At 37.6% G+C, this 17,725-nt stretch overlaps 1 protein-coding gene across 6 annotated transcripts in view; it reads left to right on the top strand.

Moving 5' to 3' along the window:
* The window catches only part of LOC106871450 (CDC42 small effector protein 2), a 168,227-nt gene that overhangs the window by 99,692 nt on the left and 50,810 nt on the right, over positions 1-17,725 (top strand). The window contains exon 1 of one of the 6 annotated variants that reach the window (XM_089340249.1): positions 3,273-3,598. The exons of the other annotated variants lie outside the window; for them this stretch is intronic. The gene's annotated coding sequence lies outside the window, so the exon portion shown is untranslated. Of the gene's footprint in view, positions 1-3,272; positions 3,599-17,725 lie in introns of those variants that run through there. 6 annotated transcript variants of the gene reach the window in all.

The following is a 17,725-nucleotide window of genomic DNA, read 5'->3' as shown; positions in this document are numbered from 1 at the left end:
AATGCAGTGTGTTTCAACAGAAATACGATAAAGAAAAAGGGTTAAAAATAGAACAGTAATTCGTTGCTATTTTAGTGAACTGTCATAATGTTTTGAAGTTCTAAAATTTACAAATTAATATATAAGTCAGAATTAATAGATCATAGATAGTGTGTTTTATTTGATGTTAGGTTAAGGAAATAATTTGGGGGGAAAACCATAAAATTAAACAGTTTATATATATGTGTGTGTGTATACATATATATGTATGTATATCTATCTATCTATCTATCTATCTATCTATCTATCTATCTATCTATCTATCTATATATATATATATATATATATATATAGGAAATGAAAAATAATAATAAGGCAGAATGCTAAACTGGAAGCATATTTTAATAAAGATTTCTCTAACTGGCTTTTATTGCGAAGCAAATTTTCAAGAAGAGGGAGAATGAAAATGTTTTTTACAAAGAAGTACAAAATGAAGAAAATAATATATAAAAAAAATAATATATAAAAAAATAAATATACCAATACATTATATTGTCTTTGAGCTTTTGAAGTTCAATCTAATCCATGTATATAATGGTCGGAAAAATAAGGATGTATGAGAATTGAGAGCTGTGTTAGGTTTAAAAAAGGGTTACAAGTTTGTGTTAAGCAGGAAGTGTGTGTAAGGGGAGACAAATGTTTTTAGTTGGAGTTTTTGAATAAAAGAGTTCATAACTCCAACTAAAAACATTTGTCTCCCCTTACACACACTTCCTGTTTTGACACCACACTTCCTGCTTAACACAAACTTTTAACCCCTTTTTTTAAACCTAACACAACTCTCAATTCTCATGCATCCTTATTTTTCCAACCATTATATACATGAATTACCATTGAACTTCAAAAGCTCAAAGACAATATAATGTATTGGTATATTTATTTTTTTATATATTATTTTTTTATATATTATTTTCTTCATTTTGTACTTCTTTGTAAAAAACATTTTCATTCTCCCTCTTCTTGAAAATTTGCTTCACAATGAAAGCCGTTTAGAGAAATCTTTATTAAAATATGCTTCCAGTTTAGCATTCTGCCTTATTATTATTTTTCATTTTCCTATTATTTCTCCACGTGCGGTTAACACAACCCCACTATTTACTGACTTATATATATTTATGTATACATGTGTGTGTGTGTATGCATGTTTGGTTTGTATGTTTTGTTATAACACCAATGAGTATCTGCCTTGTTTAGCTTAATTAAAATGTATCTTGTGATGATCATGTGTGTATCTGATTAACACATAAAGAAGTCCTGGATATTTAAAAAATATCGTAACTCAGAATCTTTCCCCGTGGACTACTCTAGAGCTTTTTTTTTACTCCACCTAGTTGATACAATTATCTAAAAGTGCTCACTTTGTCCCCTTTACTTTATTGTGATCCCTGTATATTCAACCCCTTGGTGGTTGACTGCTATTTATAGTTAGGTTTCATGAGAATTCATTTCTTTCAACACTGGCTGAAGAAGCAAGTAGTCCTTGAAACATCTGGGTGTCCTGGAAGATTTACTGTAAGGTAATTAATTATATGCATATATTATTATATGAAGGTATACTTGAGACTTGCTCTTTCACTTTTATTTCACAGAGACATTGATCGTAGCCTCAACTAGTTTTTCATTAGTTGTAGAGTACTCTTAATGAATAACCAACCGCCTTGATCATACATAAACCTCGCAAGGTACGAAGACATACCTTGTGAAGTTTATTCATATTACCACATGTTTGTGCAAGTGTATGTATGTATATGTGCTATGCATGCATGTACGTATTACTGTATGTTAGTGTATGCATGTTTAAAATTTCCAAATTCTCTTATCAGTTTGTTCACTTCCCAACTCTTGTGTGTGTATTTGCGTGTGTCAGTGTGTATAATCAGACACACACACACACACACACACACACACACACATCTATCTCTTATAAAGGTCACTCTATGTTGTGGGTATTTTTCATCCTAACATTGACAGTAACAATTAAATACTTATCTACATCTGTCTGGCTGTCTGTCTCTCCAGTAATTAGACAAATGTTTGTTTATTAAATTACTTGATGGTGATGTTTTATATATCTGGTAAATAACGACAGCTAATTAGCATCCTGTTATAATTATAATTTTATAAAGACAAATTGTAATAATATCAGGAATGTATATCTATTTAACAAAGTGTTATGAGGAAAACATACCATTATTTCGTTGTATCCAAAAGACGAAAGAAGAGAACACTAGTTTTCTTGTTTTTTTCTTTTCCTCACCAATAAAAGGCATCAGAGAGAACAAGAGAGTCTAATTTAGTTCATTTGTGACTTAAAATAGTTTTATGTTTCGGTTGTTTTTAATTTAGACCGATTCCATTGTTTCGTTTGGAGGAGGTATTTCAGTCCGTTAATGGTGGTGGAAAGCAATGAAAGCAAAATGATGAATAGAAAGTTTCTACAGTTGCTGCTGTTGTTGTTGTTGTTATGTAACAATGGTGGAATGGTACAGGTTCCGAGGAAAGTAGGGATGCTCTTTCACTTTGGCTTTGGCATCGGTAAATAGTAAGTGGGGAAAAGTTTGCAGAGTGGAACGAGTTTTGTTTTTTGTATTGTTTTGTTTAATAGGGAGGAAAGAAAAATCTGGTTTTGGGTAGGATCTTTGTGTGTGTGTGTGTGTGTGTGTGTGTGTGAAAGAGAGAGAGAGAGAGAGAGAGAGAGAGAGAAGGGCATGTAAAGAGAGATCCATAGAGGGATACAGGTAAATGGATAGAGAGAAGTAGAGAGAGAGAGGTAGAGAGAGACAAATAGAGGGATGAAGAGAAAGGTTGAGAAAAAGAGGTAGAGGGATAGAGCAAGGTTGAGAGAGAGATAAGGGTAGACAGAGAGAGATAAGGGTAGGCAGAGAGAGAGAAAGACAGGGAGAGACAGATAGAGACCGGTAGTGGTAGAGAGAGACAGAGAGAGGTAAAGAGAGAGAGAGGCAGAGGTAGAGAGAGAGAGAGAGAGAATGTTTGCTGATAATACTGAACAAATAGATAGGAGTAGTTAAACTTAGAATGGCTTGAGAGGGTGTCAGTGAGGGTATTTTACCAAGAAGCTCATTACTATAATTAAAAAAAAAATACTGAATTACATAAAAATGAAAAACCATTCTGTAATCTAAGTGCCAGTTATATTGTGTGTGTGTGGATTTGCGTGTATGTGTGACAGTGTGTTATTTAATACAAACGTCAATGAAACACAGCCTTCCTCCATATTCACCAAGTTTTGTGATACTGGCTGGAACGGTGTAATTTCATTTTTACATAAATTACCAGAGGAAGCCTATCTTTTTTGTTTTTTTTTCACCTTATCCCTGTGGTTATTTATATAAACAAACTTTGAGAAAGAATTTTCTCTCAAATTCCAACATTCGACTTGTTGCTCAAATCGGTTCATGGATTCAATGATTTACTTTCTTCTGAAGAATTTCTAAATAAGGACTTTGCTTATTTTGTTAACCCTGGAGGTTTAAAGGAAGGACGTGTTGAATACTTCACAGTTCTTTGGTTTACTGGTTTATCGTCTTTTAAAGAATATGTAAGTAAAGGATTTTCTCTCCTCACCTCTCGTCTAAGATTGTTTAACTCTTTAGCAGTGCTCCACAACCATTGTGCCTCGAGACAATGCTAGGTGTGCCGCAGTGTAACCTGAATATAATTTTTTTCCTTATACATTTGGTTCTATTCTTAGTTCAGGTGTGTTGCTAAATTTTGAAAAGAATATGTGTACCGCAAGTAAAAAAAGGTTACAGAACACTGCTCTTTAGCATTCAAACTGGCCACAACCGGCCTGAATATTCTTTCTGGTTTATGTTGAAACCAGTCGCATCTAGCTTCTCACACTTACCCTACAAGGCCATTCTAAAAAGAAAGAATCACATCATCGAAAACACAACTACAAGGTGATGCGTGATTAACCCTCTTGGGACACCCAGGCTGATTCATTGGCCCACATGATACAAGCTGAGAGGACTTTGAGGCCGATCCATTGGCCCGATGGGATAAATGTTATGAATGGTTGGTATTGAAGTGTAATGGCTAATCAGAGATTGTCTTTCTGTAGATGTATCTCAACAGAAAAAAAAAGTTTGGTCTTTTTGGCTACATGTACCAAAACACTGTGTGTCTCAAAAGGTTAACTTAAAACAATGTAGATAAGTATACTTTCAGACACAATATAGCTAAGGACTAAATTATTCCATCTGACTTCTTTCTGTAAGATAGCAAGGTGTAATTTGGGGGCAATTTGGCTGCTATTTCTGGCAGGTCAAGCAACCACATAGTTGGTTCTTTGTTGCCTGTTTGTGTTTTGATAGTGAGAAAATGTCACAACCCAATAAGGCTATATTTTCCAGGTCTTTTCTTTTTCGTTCCATATTTGTATACGTCTATTTGTATTTCACGTATATATTGTCTATCAGTTTCCTTTTGATATTTATACAGCCTGCCTAAGTTTGACGTTGTGTCTAACAATGCTCTGTCAATATTTATATAGGACTATTGACTCACTCTCCAACACACTATGACCTCTGGCTCAGCTATACTGTCTCCTCTCTCTCTCTCTCTCTCTTTCTGCCTGTTACTCAACCATACTATCTCATTTCTCTCTCTCTCTCTCTCTCTCTGCCTATTGTCACCACTTCTGTGATCTCTGGCCCTCATACAAACAACCTTTTCTATTTGCCCTCAGTGGTTATCAACCATGTTTTTTTCCCTTTAGACCTCTTTGATCCCTATTTTATTCAAGTGGACCCCTCCCTATGGCCATTTGATGTTTAACCCTTTAGCATTTAAACTGGCCATATCAGGCCCCAAATATCCTACTGGTTTTATGTTCGAACTGGCCAGATCCAGCCTCTCTCTCACACACACATACCTTACGATGTCATTTTAAAAATAAACATTTACATCTTGAAAATCTCAAAGCTTTCAGAACGTTCATGGTTAATCCAAAACAACGTGAATATGTAAGCATTACATTTGACAGGATAATCTGATTGCCAAAAGGTTAAAAATATCCTATTATATTTCCATAATTAAATACTATTAGGAATTGTATTAAAAAAAAAACGTTAAAATATTTTGTTTTTATAGAAGTGCAACCAATTTATTGCACGTAAATTTTAACAACAAAATCTCATATGGACTCTAGTGGAGAACCATTGCCTTACATGGTCACTCAATCTGCTAGAAATAACAGTCATATCTCTCTCCAGTCACAGTTTACGTCAGTGGTTTTCAACCATCTTTTTGCCCATGGAACCCTTCAATCCCCTGTTTTAATCTACTGGACTAATAAATTAAGTATTGGGGTCAATAAATTAAGTACCAGTTGAGTACTGGGGTCGATGTAATTGACTTGCCCCTTCCCCCAAAATTTCAGACCTTGTGCCTATAGTAGAAAGGATTATTATTATTATTATTATTGAAGGCGGCAGCGGCCTGGCAGAATCGTTAGCACACTGGACAAAATACTTAGTGGTATTTTGCCCAAGCTACATTCTGGGTTCAAATTCCGCCAAGGTTGACTTTGCCGTTCATCATTTCGAGGTTGATAAAATAACTACCTGTTGAACACTGGGGTCGATGTAATCGACTCATCCCCACCTCCCCCAAGCTGCCCTCATGGAAAAAATTAGAAATTATTATTATTATTATTATTATTATTTTTTTTTTTTTTTTTTTGCTGGTGACAGCAACAATGACAACAATATTATCAATGACAAATGCCACAACAACATGTGGATATAAGCAAACAGTGTGGGAAGACTATTGTACATAGGGTGAATAGCTTGTAGTCTGATTACAGGTAGACCAGTTCACGAGGAGTAGTTTTGATGGCGTAACAGCAGCGTGCGGTTTGCTGTGCATGTGTGCGCGTGCGTATGTGTGGTGGAAAGAGAGAGACAGACAGCCGAAAAGAGAGCAGAGAGTTGTAGAGAGAGAGAGGGAGGGAGAGCAATGTAAAGCTGAGCACCTTGTCGAATTGTTTCTGTACTAGTTTGGAGAAAATGATTCAGAAATTAGCATATTTTATCAAGCAGCAGTAACCCTAATCGCAGTGACTCAACCTTGAACATTCCGTGTCGATCGTCATCAGCCAAACTAGAAAAACTGGAAATATGACATTCATACGGACTTAGTTCCGCTACATAATCTCCTCCATTCTTTGTCGCTGCTCATTCACAATCCTGATGAATTCAAATGCAAAATTACCAAAATTATCAGAATTTATACATGGCAGACATACTTTTTCCCCCTCTCTGTATCCCCCCCTCTCTCTCTCTCTCTCTCTTTTTTTCTTTCAAATTTTTTTTAAAATATTTCTTTTCAAAATTTTATATTTTTTGGTTTGCTTTGGCAGGTGGGTGGATGGGCTTAAGATGAACGTAATTTTTCTTATATTCTTCTCTTTTTTTCTTTTGTACTGATTTCTCTAATTGGATTGCAGCCATACTGGAGCACTTCCTCTATGGGAGGAGTTGCTGTTGTTATTGTTATTTATGGTGGTGGTATTTTTGCTAATTATGGCGATCCCATTCATCTTCCATTTTCTCATTGCGTGTTTGTCTGGCTGGTGTTTCTTTATACTGGCCTTGGAGAAAAAGAACGACAAAGAAAATGTGTAAAGGGCGGTAACTGAGATGGATTGAAATACCACAAGGCATTTTAGTTCAATGCACCAACGTTTTTATGCACAAGTATGTGTATGTGAAGATGTGTGGCTCAGTGGTTAGAGCATCGGGCTTACAATCCTGAGGTTGTGAGTTCGATTCCCGAACCTGGCTGTGTGTTGTGTTCTTGAGCAAGACACTTTATTTCCACGTTGCTCCAGTTTACTAATCTGTAGAAATGAGTTGCGACGTCACTGGTGCCTAGCTGTATCGGCCCCTTGTCCTTTCCCTTGGATAACATCGGTGGTGTGGAGAGAGTGGAGGCCGGTATGCATGAGTGACTGCTAGTCTTCCATAAACAACCTTGCCCAAACTTATACCTTGGAGGGTAACTTTCTAGGTGCAAACCCATGGTCATTTGTGACTGAAGGGGGTCTTTACTCTTTTTTATGTGTATGTGCATGCACACATATATACACATACATGTGTACATACACACAAATGCAAACATGCACATACACACACACACACACACACACACACACACACACCTCACATACTCACTTTCACATACACACATGTACACACACGACTGACTTATCTCAGTTTTTATCTACCAAATCCATTCAGATGGTTTTATTCTATCGGACTTTTGTGCCGAACCGCTAAGTTACAGGGACGTAAACACACCAACATCAGTTGTCAAGCAATGGTGGGGGGACAAACACAGACACACACGCACGCACACACACACACACACACATGCATGCATGCACACACACACACACACACATACATACATACATATAATGGGCTTCTTTCAGTCTCCGTCTGCCAGATCCACTCACAAGGCTTTGGTCAGCCCAAGGCTATAGTAGAAGAGTGGGACTGAACCCAGGACCATGTGGTTGGGAAGCAAGCTTCTTCCCACACAGCCAAGCCTTGCGACTGTGTCCATTTATTGAAATCAAATTAATTCTCCTTCCCACGAAAATAGATTGAGATACTTGTCGTAGATATAGAATCACTAGCCATGACTTTTGTGATGTTGATAATGTATCTCTTCTACTGTTTTCACCTCTTAAAATGTCTATTTCTGGAAAATTAACCTTAATGAGTAAGCTGAACAGGAAATATAGGTTAGATTTTTCTTCATCTATACACCCCACTAATTAGCCAATCTTCCATATTTTTGGCCATTACGCTACACACATGCTTGATTCATGCTACATTTTCAATGGCCAATTTCCGGTTGTCTTCAAATGATGACCCATTTCTCTCTATTTCTCCGAGTTTTAGTCTCTCTCTTTCGTTCTCTATCTGTCTGTTTATCTATGTACCTATCTGTCTATCTATCTATCTATCTATCTATCTATCTATCTATCTATCTATCTGTCTATCCATCTATCCATCTATCTACCCATCTATCTATCTATCTATCTATCTATCTATCTATCTATCTATCTGTGTGTGTGTGTGAGTACATATGTATCAACACGCATATACGTTTATGTACTTATGTATGTTTGTATGTGTATTTTTTGTGTATGTGTGTATATATATATGTGTGTATACCTGTATGTATGTGTGTGAATAAGGTATATGTGTGTATGTGTTTCTGATTTTATGATTGTATCAGCTCTTGATACAGAGTGTGTTGCTTGATGTTTGATCTGTGGCTGTGTGGTAAGAAATATGCTTCCCAGCTACATATTTCTGGGTTCAATCCAATGCGTGGCACCTTGGGTGAGTGCCATCTACTATCGCCCCATGACACTGGCATTGGTATTGAAGTCGAGTTTCTACAGCCAGATGCCTTTCCTGTTGTCAATCCTCAGCTATTTTCAAGCAAAGTAATGTTTCCTTATAGCTAGACCTGTTTTTCAGGGAAAAACTGGAAATTAACAACCCTGCTTGTATGAAAGTGATGCTTGTTTACAACAATCACATGATGTCAAGACAAGGGTGCAGACACACACACACACATATTTATGATGGGCTTCTTTCAGTTTCTGCTTACCATATCTGGTCACAAGATCAGCCTGGGGGCTATAGTAGAAGGCACTTGTCCAAGGTGCTTCGCAGTGAAACTGAACCTGGAATCATATAATTAGGAAGTAAACTTCATACCACACAGCCATGTAAATATATATATATATATATATATATATATATATATATATATATATACGTGCACACAAATGTATAGAGAGAGATTTGTTATTAGCACATAAATTAATCTAGTTCTACAGACAGTAACGAGTATTTCAATATCATTGGTTAGTCAATGTGTTTAATGATGGTAAATAATTGGTTGTGTCAGTTTTGTTTTAATTTCTCATTACTTGCAAACAATCCTCTCTCTCTCTAATTAGTTCACTCCTTCATGAAATATTTCCATCAACCTTTCTCAAATTTCTCATGCCCTTACCAGACTGAGACAAACCACAGATCAGCAAACAGAATTGTTATTTACAGTTTAATGAGGGTAAGCATGAAATTAAAAATGGCCGTTAGAGAGGTCTGTGGTTATGAAGGTAAGTGTAGACATGGCTGTGTGGTTAAGAAGGTTGCTTTGCAACCATGTTGTTTCATGTTCAGTCCCACAACACAGCACCTTGGGCAAGTGTCTTCTATAGCCCCAGGCCATCTAGTGCCTTGCGAGTGAAATTAACAGAAACTGTGAAAGCCCTTTGTGCATTTATGTAATATATATGTGTGTGTCTGCATGTGTGTGTGTGTGTGTGTGTGGGTTTGTGTTTGTGTGCGTGCATGCATGTGTATGTATATGAATATATGGCTGTGTGTGTATATATATACTTATATACATTTATACTTATATACACACATATATATGCATGTGGTTGTGTTTGTCCTCTGCCAGTGGTTGACAGCTGATGTTGGTTTGTTTATGTCCCCATAACTTAGCAGTTTAGTAAACGAGAATGAAAGAATTTGTATCAAACTTGCCACTAAGTACTGGGCTTAAATTTATTAGACTAAACCCTTCACGACAGTGCTCCAACATGGCCACACAGTCAAAGATAAAAGGTCAGCGCAGATCGTGTGAGTATTATTTGGTAAAAAAGGAAATTGTGTGGAAGCCTACCGAATGGATTGTGCGTTTTGTTTTGTAGTAGTCTTCGTCTGTCTTCTGATTCAACATCACCCTCTGGCTCCTCAGTGCCATTTGCAAAGACCACTTTTTTTGCAAGCACTTGGCATAAAGTCTTAGCTTTTAGAACTTACGTGTGAGTGATGTAGGCTCTCCCAATTTTCCCCAACAATCTTGGAAATCTGACAAAAAAGTTGTAAGATACTGCCCTTCCTTCTTCGACTGAGTCAACATCCTCATCCCAGAACTTTCAATCATCCTATAGGTGAGAAAATTCTTGGAAGTTTTGAGAATTTTTTATGATTTCTAAGTAAAAGAAATGATACACAAGATTGGCTGCTCATTTCTTGATTTAAGCCTATCCTTGTTGCTTTCAGAGAATTTAGTCATAATTAAATGCATCACATATATCCATTATGTTGCTTCCAGGCATGGCTGTGTATTTAAAAAGTTTATTTTTCAACCAAGTGGTTCCAGGTTCAGTTCTGCGGCATGGTACATTGGGCAAATGTCTCCTACTTCAGCCTCAAGCTGATCGATGCATTGTGAGGGGATTTGGTAGGTGGCAGTGAAAGAGGCCTCTTGTGCAGTGTGTATCTGTCTGTATATATATGTATATATATATGTATATATATATATATATTGTCTTATATTCACTTTGTACTTGGACTTCTCTCTCTCCAGGTGGGCAAGGCATGTATTTACCTCTTCAGCAAGACACTTGCTCCTCTCCCTCCATCGTAGTCTCTTATTCCTCCATTCTATATCCCGCTCAGTTGTGGGGGTCTTATCTAACAGTGAATTGGCAACCTCACCAGTGCTGGTGCCACATAAAAAGCACCCAGTGCTCTCTGTTAAGCGGTTGACATTACAAAGGGCATTCAACTGTAGAAAACCAAGCCAAGGTAGATTTAGAATCTGGTGTGGCCCACTGGCTTATCTACTCTTGTCGAACCATCCAACCAATGCTAACATGGGAAAGGGGCCACTAAATGATGACGATGACAATGATATAGGTACAGGGTGTCCCCAAAGTCACTGATGGGTTTCAATTTTTAACAACTTCCTTAACTTTTGCAAATAAAGGCATGAAATTTTGATACAATATGAAGGACATAATGGAAATTAATATGCACACGTCAAATTTTGCAACACCACTACATCACATATGGAAAATGACATTGCTTAAATGACAGCCATTTTCCACATGCCTGTGCTCTTTCCAAAACTTGCACCATAACACCCTCAAGAGTTTCAGACCCCACTTCTCTGATTTCTCTATTGATGTTCTCCTTCAGTTGCACCTGGGTCTCCGGTTTGTTGACATAAATCCTCTCTTTCAGGTATCCATGAATGAGACCTTTTTGCACCCAGCCATTCAAAGTAGACCTCACACATGGTTCCAGTAAGATGGGGCAACTTGCTCATACTGCAAGAGAAACAATGCGGTTGCTATGGCAGTGCTTTGGAGAGAGAAACGGCAATGGCCTTCACGGCCCCCAGACTTGACTAGCCTGGATTTTTTCTTGTAGGCATACCTGAAAGAGAGGATTTACGTCAACAAACCAGAGACCCTGGTGCAGCTGAAGGAGAACATCAACAGAGAAATCAGAGAAGTAGGGGTCTGAAACTCTTGAGGGCGTTATGGTGCAAGTTTTGGAAAGAGCACAGGCGTACGACGCCAAAAATGGCAGCCATTTAAGCGATGTCATTTTCCATATGTGATGTAGTGGTGTTGCGAAATTTGACTTGTGCATATTAATTTCCATCATGTCCTTCATATTGTATCAAAATTTCATGCATTTATCTGTCAAGTTAAGGAAGTTATCAAAAATGTTGAGCATGTGGTTTACTTCTGGTGAATTTACTATTAAAAGGGAGAGAATCACTTCTGCATTTTTTTAAAAGCCACGCATTTTATTTCATGGCAGTATTTTATCCTTTTTCCTTTTTTAATCTTTTACTTGTTTCAGTCATTTGACAGCGGCCATGCTGGAGTGCCGCCTTTAGATAAGTGAAATAGCTTAGTTAGTAATGTTAAGTAAAGTTCATTTGTAGTAAATTTTCATAAACAGCTGGTCCCTATCAACCGTTTGAACTCTTCACACGTACAAGGATGGGCGGGGGCAGGGCTTCTACATTCAGCCTCAATAGGATTTCACAGTGGAGTTTGTTTGTAGATCTGTTTGTCCACATTGTATGTATATATGTATTATATACTAGCAGAGGTACCCGGCGTTGCTTGGGATTAAGGTGGCATAGTTTTTTTTATTGTTTTACTTGTTTCCATCATGTGACTGTGGCCATGCTGGAGCACCACCTTTAGTTGAACAAATCGACCCCAGGACTTACTGTATGTAAGCCTAATACTTATTCTATCAGTATCTTTTGCTGAACTGGCAAGTTATGGGAGCATAAACACAGCAGCATTGGTTGTCAAGCAATGGTGGGGGTACACACACATACACACATCATACTGTGGCAGAAATGCTTAGAGCGGATTCATATATATATATATATATATATATATATATATATATACACACACACACATATATATACGCATACACAGATAAACATAAACACTTACAAAGAAGTTTGCAGACACATACATGCTATTACATATGTAAGTACATAGACACAGTCATATAGACACTGTATGTAGGTGTGTCATGTGGTGAGAGAGTGAGAGAGAGAGGAATGAAGGGAGGGAGAGAGAGAGAAAGATTGTGTGTGTATGAGAGGGAGAGAGATACAAAAGTGTGTGTGTGTGTGTGTGATCGGATGAGAGAGACTGTGTGTGTGTGTGTGTGTGTGTGTGTGTGTGTGTGTACGTATGCATGTGTATGTGATCTACTGAGAGAGAGAGAGAGACAAAGACTCTGTGTGTGTATGCGTGTGTAAGAGAGAGAGAGAGATAGAGAGAGAAACAAAGAATGCATATGTGAGTGTGAGTGTGAGTGTGTGTGTGTGTGTGTGTGTGTGTGTGTGTGTGTATGGGAGAGAAAGAGAGTGAGAAGCAGAGAAGCAACCATCTGTTGTTATGAGATAAAATGTGGAGCATATATTGTTACAGAACTAACACAATACTGCATAACCTCCTAACATCCTCGGCTCTCATAGGATGGCAATGTACTTTATGGTTATCGCTCCACCGGTTAATGCTGCTGTACTGTTCCGTATAACTTGTGACTCCTTGCATTTGATAATATTTTAACAAGCACACTTAATAGCACAGAGTTATGTGTGTGTGTGTGTGTGTGTGTGTGTGTGTGTGAGACCATCATTGTTTAATGTCTGTTTTGGCTGGATCCTACAAGTTGGAGAAACTGTAATTAACGCCAGTGTTTGCTTCGACATAGTTTCTCAGGCTGACATATAATCCATTCTTTGGTTATGCACAAGGGCTGAAATTTGGCGGGGGGGACGTGCGTGTGGGGGGGGGGGCGAGTTGATTACATACATATTGACCCTAATGTTCGACTGATATTTATTTCATTGACATCCCCCACTGTTCCCTAAGAAAAAAAAAAAGGATGAAAGGTAGAGGTAACCCCGGTGGCATTTGAACTCACAGCATAAAGCTAACAGAAATGTTGCTAAGCATTTCATCTGGCACAGTAACAATTCTGCCAGCTCACTGCCTTTATATGTTATAAGAGATGATGATGATGATGATGATAATAATCCTTTCTACTATAGGCACAAGGGCTCAGATTTGTAGTGAGGGGGACAGTGTAACCCCGGTGTGTAACTGGTACTTATTTTATTGACCCTGGTGTGTAACTGGTACTTGTTTTATTGACCCTGAGAGGATGAAAGGCAGAGTTGACTTCGGCGGAATTTGAACTCAGAACATACAGACAGACAGACAAAATGCCACTAAACATTTCGTCCATCATGCTAACGACTCTGCCAGCTTGCTGTACAAGTCCAGCAATTTGGTGGGGTTAGGGTTAGGGTTAGGGTACTTTTTCATAGCAGCAAAAAAATAAAGGAAATCCCACCCACCCCAAAAGTTGGTTCCATCAACCCTCACTTGCTTCCAGGCAAGATAATATTTCCCCCATCTCCAAACCTATTCTTGTAGAATCTGGGAACGAATGACACTGTTTGTATGTTCTGCAATTGTGAAGGTTTTAGGCATCTCTGTTGTCATTGTTGGTAATGTTGTTGTTATTGTCGTTGTCTGCATTTTGCCCTAGTTCAACCCTTATTGAATGGACCTTCTTTTTTTCAGCTCTGTGTAATAAGCCTGCGCTACAGTATCTGGTGTCTTTCCTCCCACCTTTTCTCTGTAAGACATTTGAGTGAAATTTGAAGATTTGGCTGCTATTTCTAGCTAGTCAAGTAACTCCCTCCAAGCTCACCTCATTACATTGTACAGTCTTTTTCTGTGTTCTATCCTCGTAATAAATAAATAGATAATTCTTTAACTTCATTACATTTTGTGGTTTTTCATAAATAGTACATTCTTAGCATCACATCTTGGCTCTGTTGGATCACACTTGACTATGTTTCTCTCTCTTTCTCTCTTACACATCACTTACTATCTCTCTCCCTCTCTCTCTCTCTCTTGTTCTCTCTGTCCTTGTATGAATAGAATTTATGGATGGTTTCCTTCGAAGTACATCAACCAGTAATTAATTTCTGTAATGTACTGCGTTAATTATTCAGTTTTTCACAATTATTCACTGTTTGAATAATTTTATTTTTATTGTTTTTTTAGGGCAATTGAGCTTTTTCTGTTATCTTTTGAAATGCTGCCTCCTCGGTGTGTGTGTGTTTTGGTTGGTTATGTAACACTCATGCACATCACACATTCCTGTCTCTCTCTTTCTCTCTCTCTCTCTCTCTCTCTCTCTCTTTCTCTCTCTCTCTCTCTCTCTCTCTCTCTTTCTCCACACATATGCACACATATATACTGATTCATCAAATTTTATTCATGTTTCATCTGATGACTGGATCAGAATATCTTCTGACCTGGGGTCAGGTGCACTCTTACCATTTCATAATAGATGATTACATTGGAAGTTCAGTTTACAGATGCCTCTCATCACGAACAAATCAGTTTATAAGCAATTTTCCAAATTTTCTAGTGATGGATGGAGTCTTGTGCAACGAACACACAAACTGGCACCAAGCTGGTAACATCATCAGCAGCTGATCATTGTTTGCTTTGTAGTTTTTGCTCAGTGTACATCCCTGCTCGAATTCACTGTGTCCTCTTTTGAATTTTCTATAGAAAAAGTAATTTCAGTTTATGAATATATCAGCTGATGAACAGCCTTTAGGAACAAATTAAATTTGTAAACTGAAGTTTTACTTTAATTGTTGTTGTTTAACCTTTTAGAATTCAGAATATTCTGTAAAATATAATTGCTGATTTATTACCTCTGCCTTAGTGAAGGCAGGGGTATTGTTTTCAGTTGTGTTTGTTTTTTTGTTTGTTTGTTCATGGATAAGACATCTCAAGAACCACTGGATGAATTCGGATGAAACTTTCAAGGATGTTTGGCCCCGTGACTTGCAGAAACTGGTTAGATTTTGGGATTGATCCAGTACCAGACAAGGATTCTGGATTATTTTTCCTGTTGTTTTACTTAATTTTTGAGAGCAGTCGGGTTCATTTTTAGTATTCTCATTTGTGAGAGCAGTTGAGTTTATTTCAGATATTCTCATTTTAAAAATCATCTCTGGCTAATCGTTGAGAGGACGTTGGTGTTGCCTTGGCAGAGGTTTGCGCTCTCTGAGTGCTCTTCACATTGTTTTGGATTAATCTTGCCTTACCTTGTAGCTTCAAGTGTTTGATAATGTGATTATTTATTTCTATGATGACATTTTAAAGTAGATGTGAAGGACCAGATTTGGCCAGTTTGAATATAAAGCATGTAGAATATTTGGACCAGTTCTGGCCGGTTTAAGTGCTAAAGGATTAATTACCCTTTAGCATTCCGATTACTCTATCAAATGGGATCCTTATTTATACACATTGCTTTGAATTAATCAGGTATTATCTCATGGGTTCAGGCTTTCAATGATGTAATTGTTTATTTTTAAAATGACATTGTAGGATAGGTGCAAGAGACTGAATCTAGCAAGTTTAAACATTAAACAAGATTATCTGAGCTGGTTTTATTAAATTACTGTCAAATGTAATGTTTGTTTATTCACATTGTTTTGAATTAATCAGGTATTATCTCATGGTTTCAATGATGTTATTGTTTACTTTTAGAACGACATGATAGGGTAGGTGTGAGAGGCTGGATCTGGCTGGTTTGAACATGAAACAGGTAGACTATGAGGGCCTGATATGGCCAGTTTGAATGCTAAAGAGTTAGCCGTTTAACATTCAGATTACTCCAACAAATATGATACTTATTGATTCACATTGTTTTGAATTAATCATGCATTGTGTTGTTACTCTGAGATTTTAATGATGTGATTGTTTATTTTAGAATGACATTGTAGGGTAGGTGTGAAAGGCCAGAATGAATCTGATTTGGACATAAAACACGTAGAATATTTTGGCCAGATATGGCCGGTTTAAATGCTAAATGGTTGTTGGAATATATACCGGTTTCAAATTTTGGCACAGAACCAGTAATTTCAAAAGAGAGGTTAAATCGATTACATCAACCCCAGTATTCGACTGGTACTCACTTTACCAACCCTGAAAGGATGAAAGGCAAAGTTGACCGACCTTGGTGGAATTTGAATTCACAGTGAAAGACAGACAAAATGCCTCTAACGTTGGGTTATATATTGTCAATACCAATATATGGCCATCCTGCCTAGATACTTTTCAGGTGCTGTATTTATTTTGGTTTTTCATAGGATTGGCAGATAGGTAGGTAGCTAGGCACGGCTGTCACTAATCGGTAGTTTCACCAAAACTCACCTATCCTTTCCCACTGTCTACCTGAAATAGCTATTTTACTGGTGATATATAGATGTACATGTGTGGATATATGTATGGGTATGTATGTGTCTGTGTACATATGTATGTGTGTATGTATATATATGTATGTATGTATGGATGCGTGTTTATGTATGTATGGATGCGTGTTTATGTATATATGGGTGTGTATGTGTGTATATATCTGTATGTATGTATGTAAGGGTGTGTATGTATATTTATATGTATGTATATATATATGTATGGTGTGCATATGTGTACATGTATGTGTATACATATGTATATATATTTATATATATGCATATATGTATATCTACCTATGTATACAGATATGTGCGTGTATATATGTATATATAGGTGCAAAAGTATCTTTGTGGTAAGTAGCTTGCTTACCAACCACATGGTTCTAGGTTCAGTCCCACTGCATGGCACCTTGGGCAAGTGCCTTCTACTGTAGCCTCAGGCTGACCAAAGACTTGTGAGTTGATTTGGTAGACGGAAACTGAAAGAAACTTGTTGTGTGTGTATATATATATATATATATATGTGTGTGTGTATATGTTTGTGTGTCTGTTCGTCCCCTCCCACCCCACACACATCGCTTGACAACCGATGTTGGTGAGTTTACTTCCCTGTAGCTTAGCGGTCTGGCAAAAGAGACTGTAGAATAAGTGTCAGGCTTACAAAGAATAAGTCCTGGGGGTGGGGGTCGATTTTGTTTGACTAAAGGCGGCACTCCAGCATGGCCGCTGTCAAATGACTGAAACAAGTAAAAGAATAAAAGAACAAAAGAATATGTATGGTTCAGAATTGTACAAGAAGCGGAAAACCGAAAAACAGAGACAGGTGAAGGAAGATGTGTGTGTGTGTTGGGGGGGGGGGTCATTCCTTACCCTGTATCCTGCAGTGAGTGACTAATGCATAAATAGGGTACTTTTTCATAGCAGCAAAAAAATAAAGGAAATCCCACCCACCCCAAAAACCTGTCCATGCTGGAATAAGGATGGGAATAGCGCT

Source organism: Octopus bimaculoides, chromosome 23, assembly GCF_046866305.1.
Source record: "Octopus bimaculoides isolate indiv1 chromosome 23, ASM4686630v1, whole genome shotgun sequence".
In the NCBI taxonomy this organism is placed as follows: Eukaryota; Metazoa; Mollusca; class Cephalopoda; order Octopoda; family Octopodidae; genus Octopus; species Octopus bimaculoides.
This window is presented reverse-complemented; position numbering and strand designations above follow the sequence as displayed.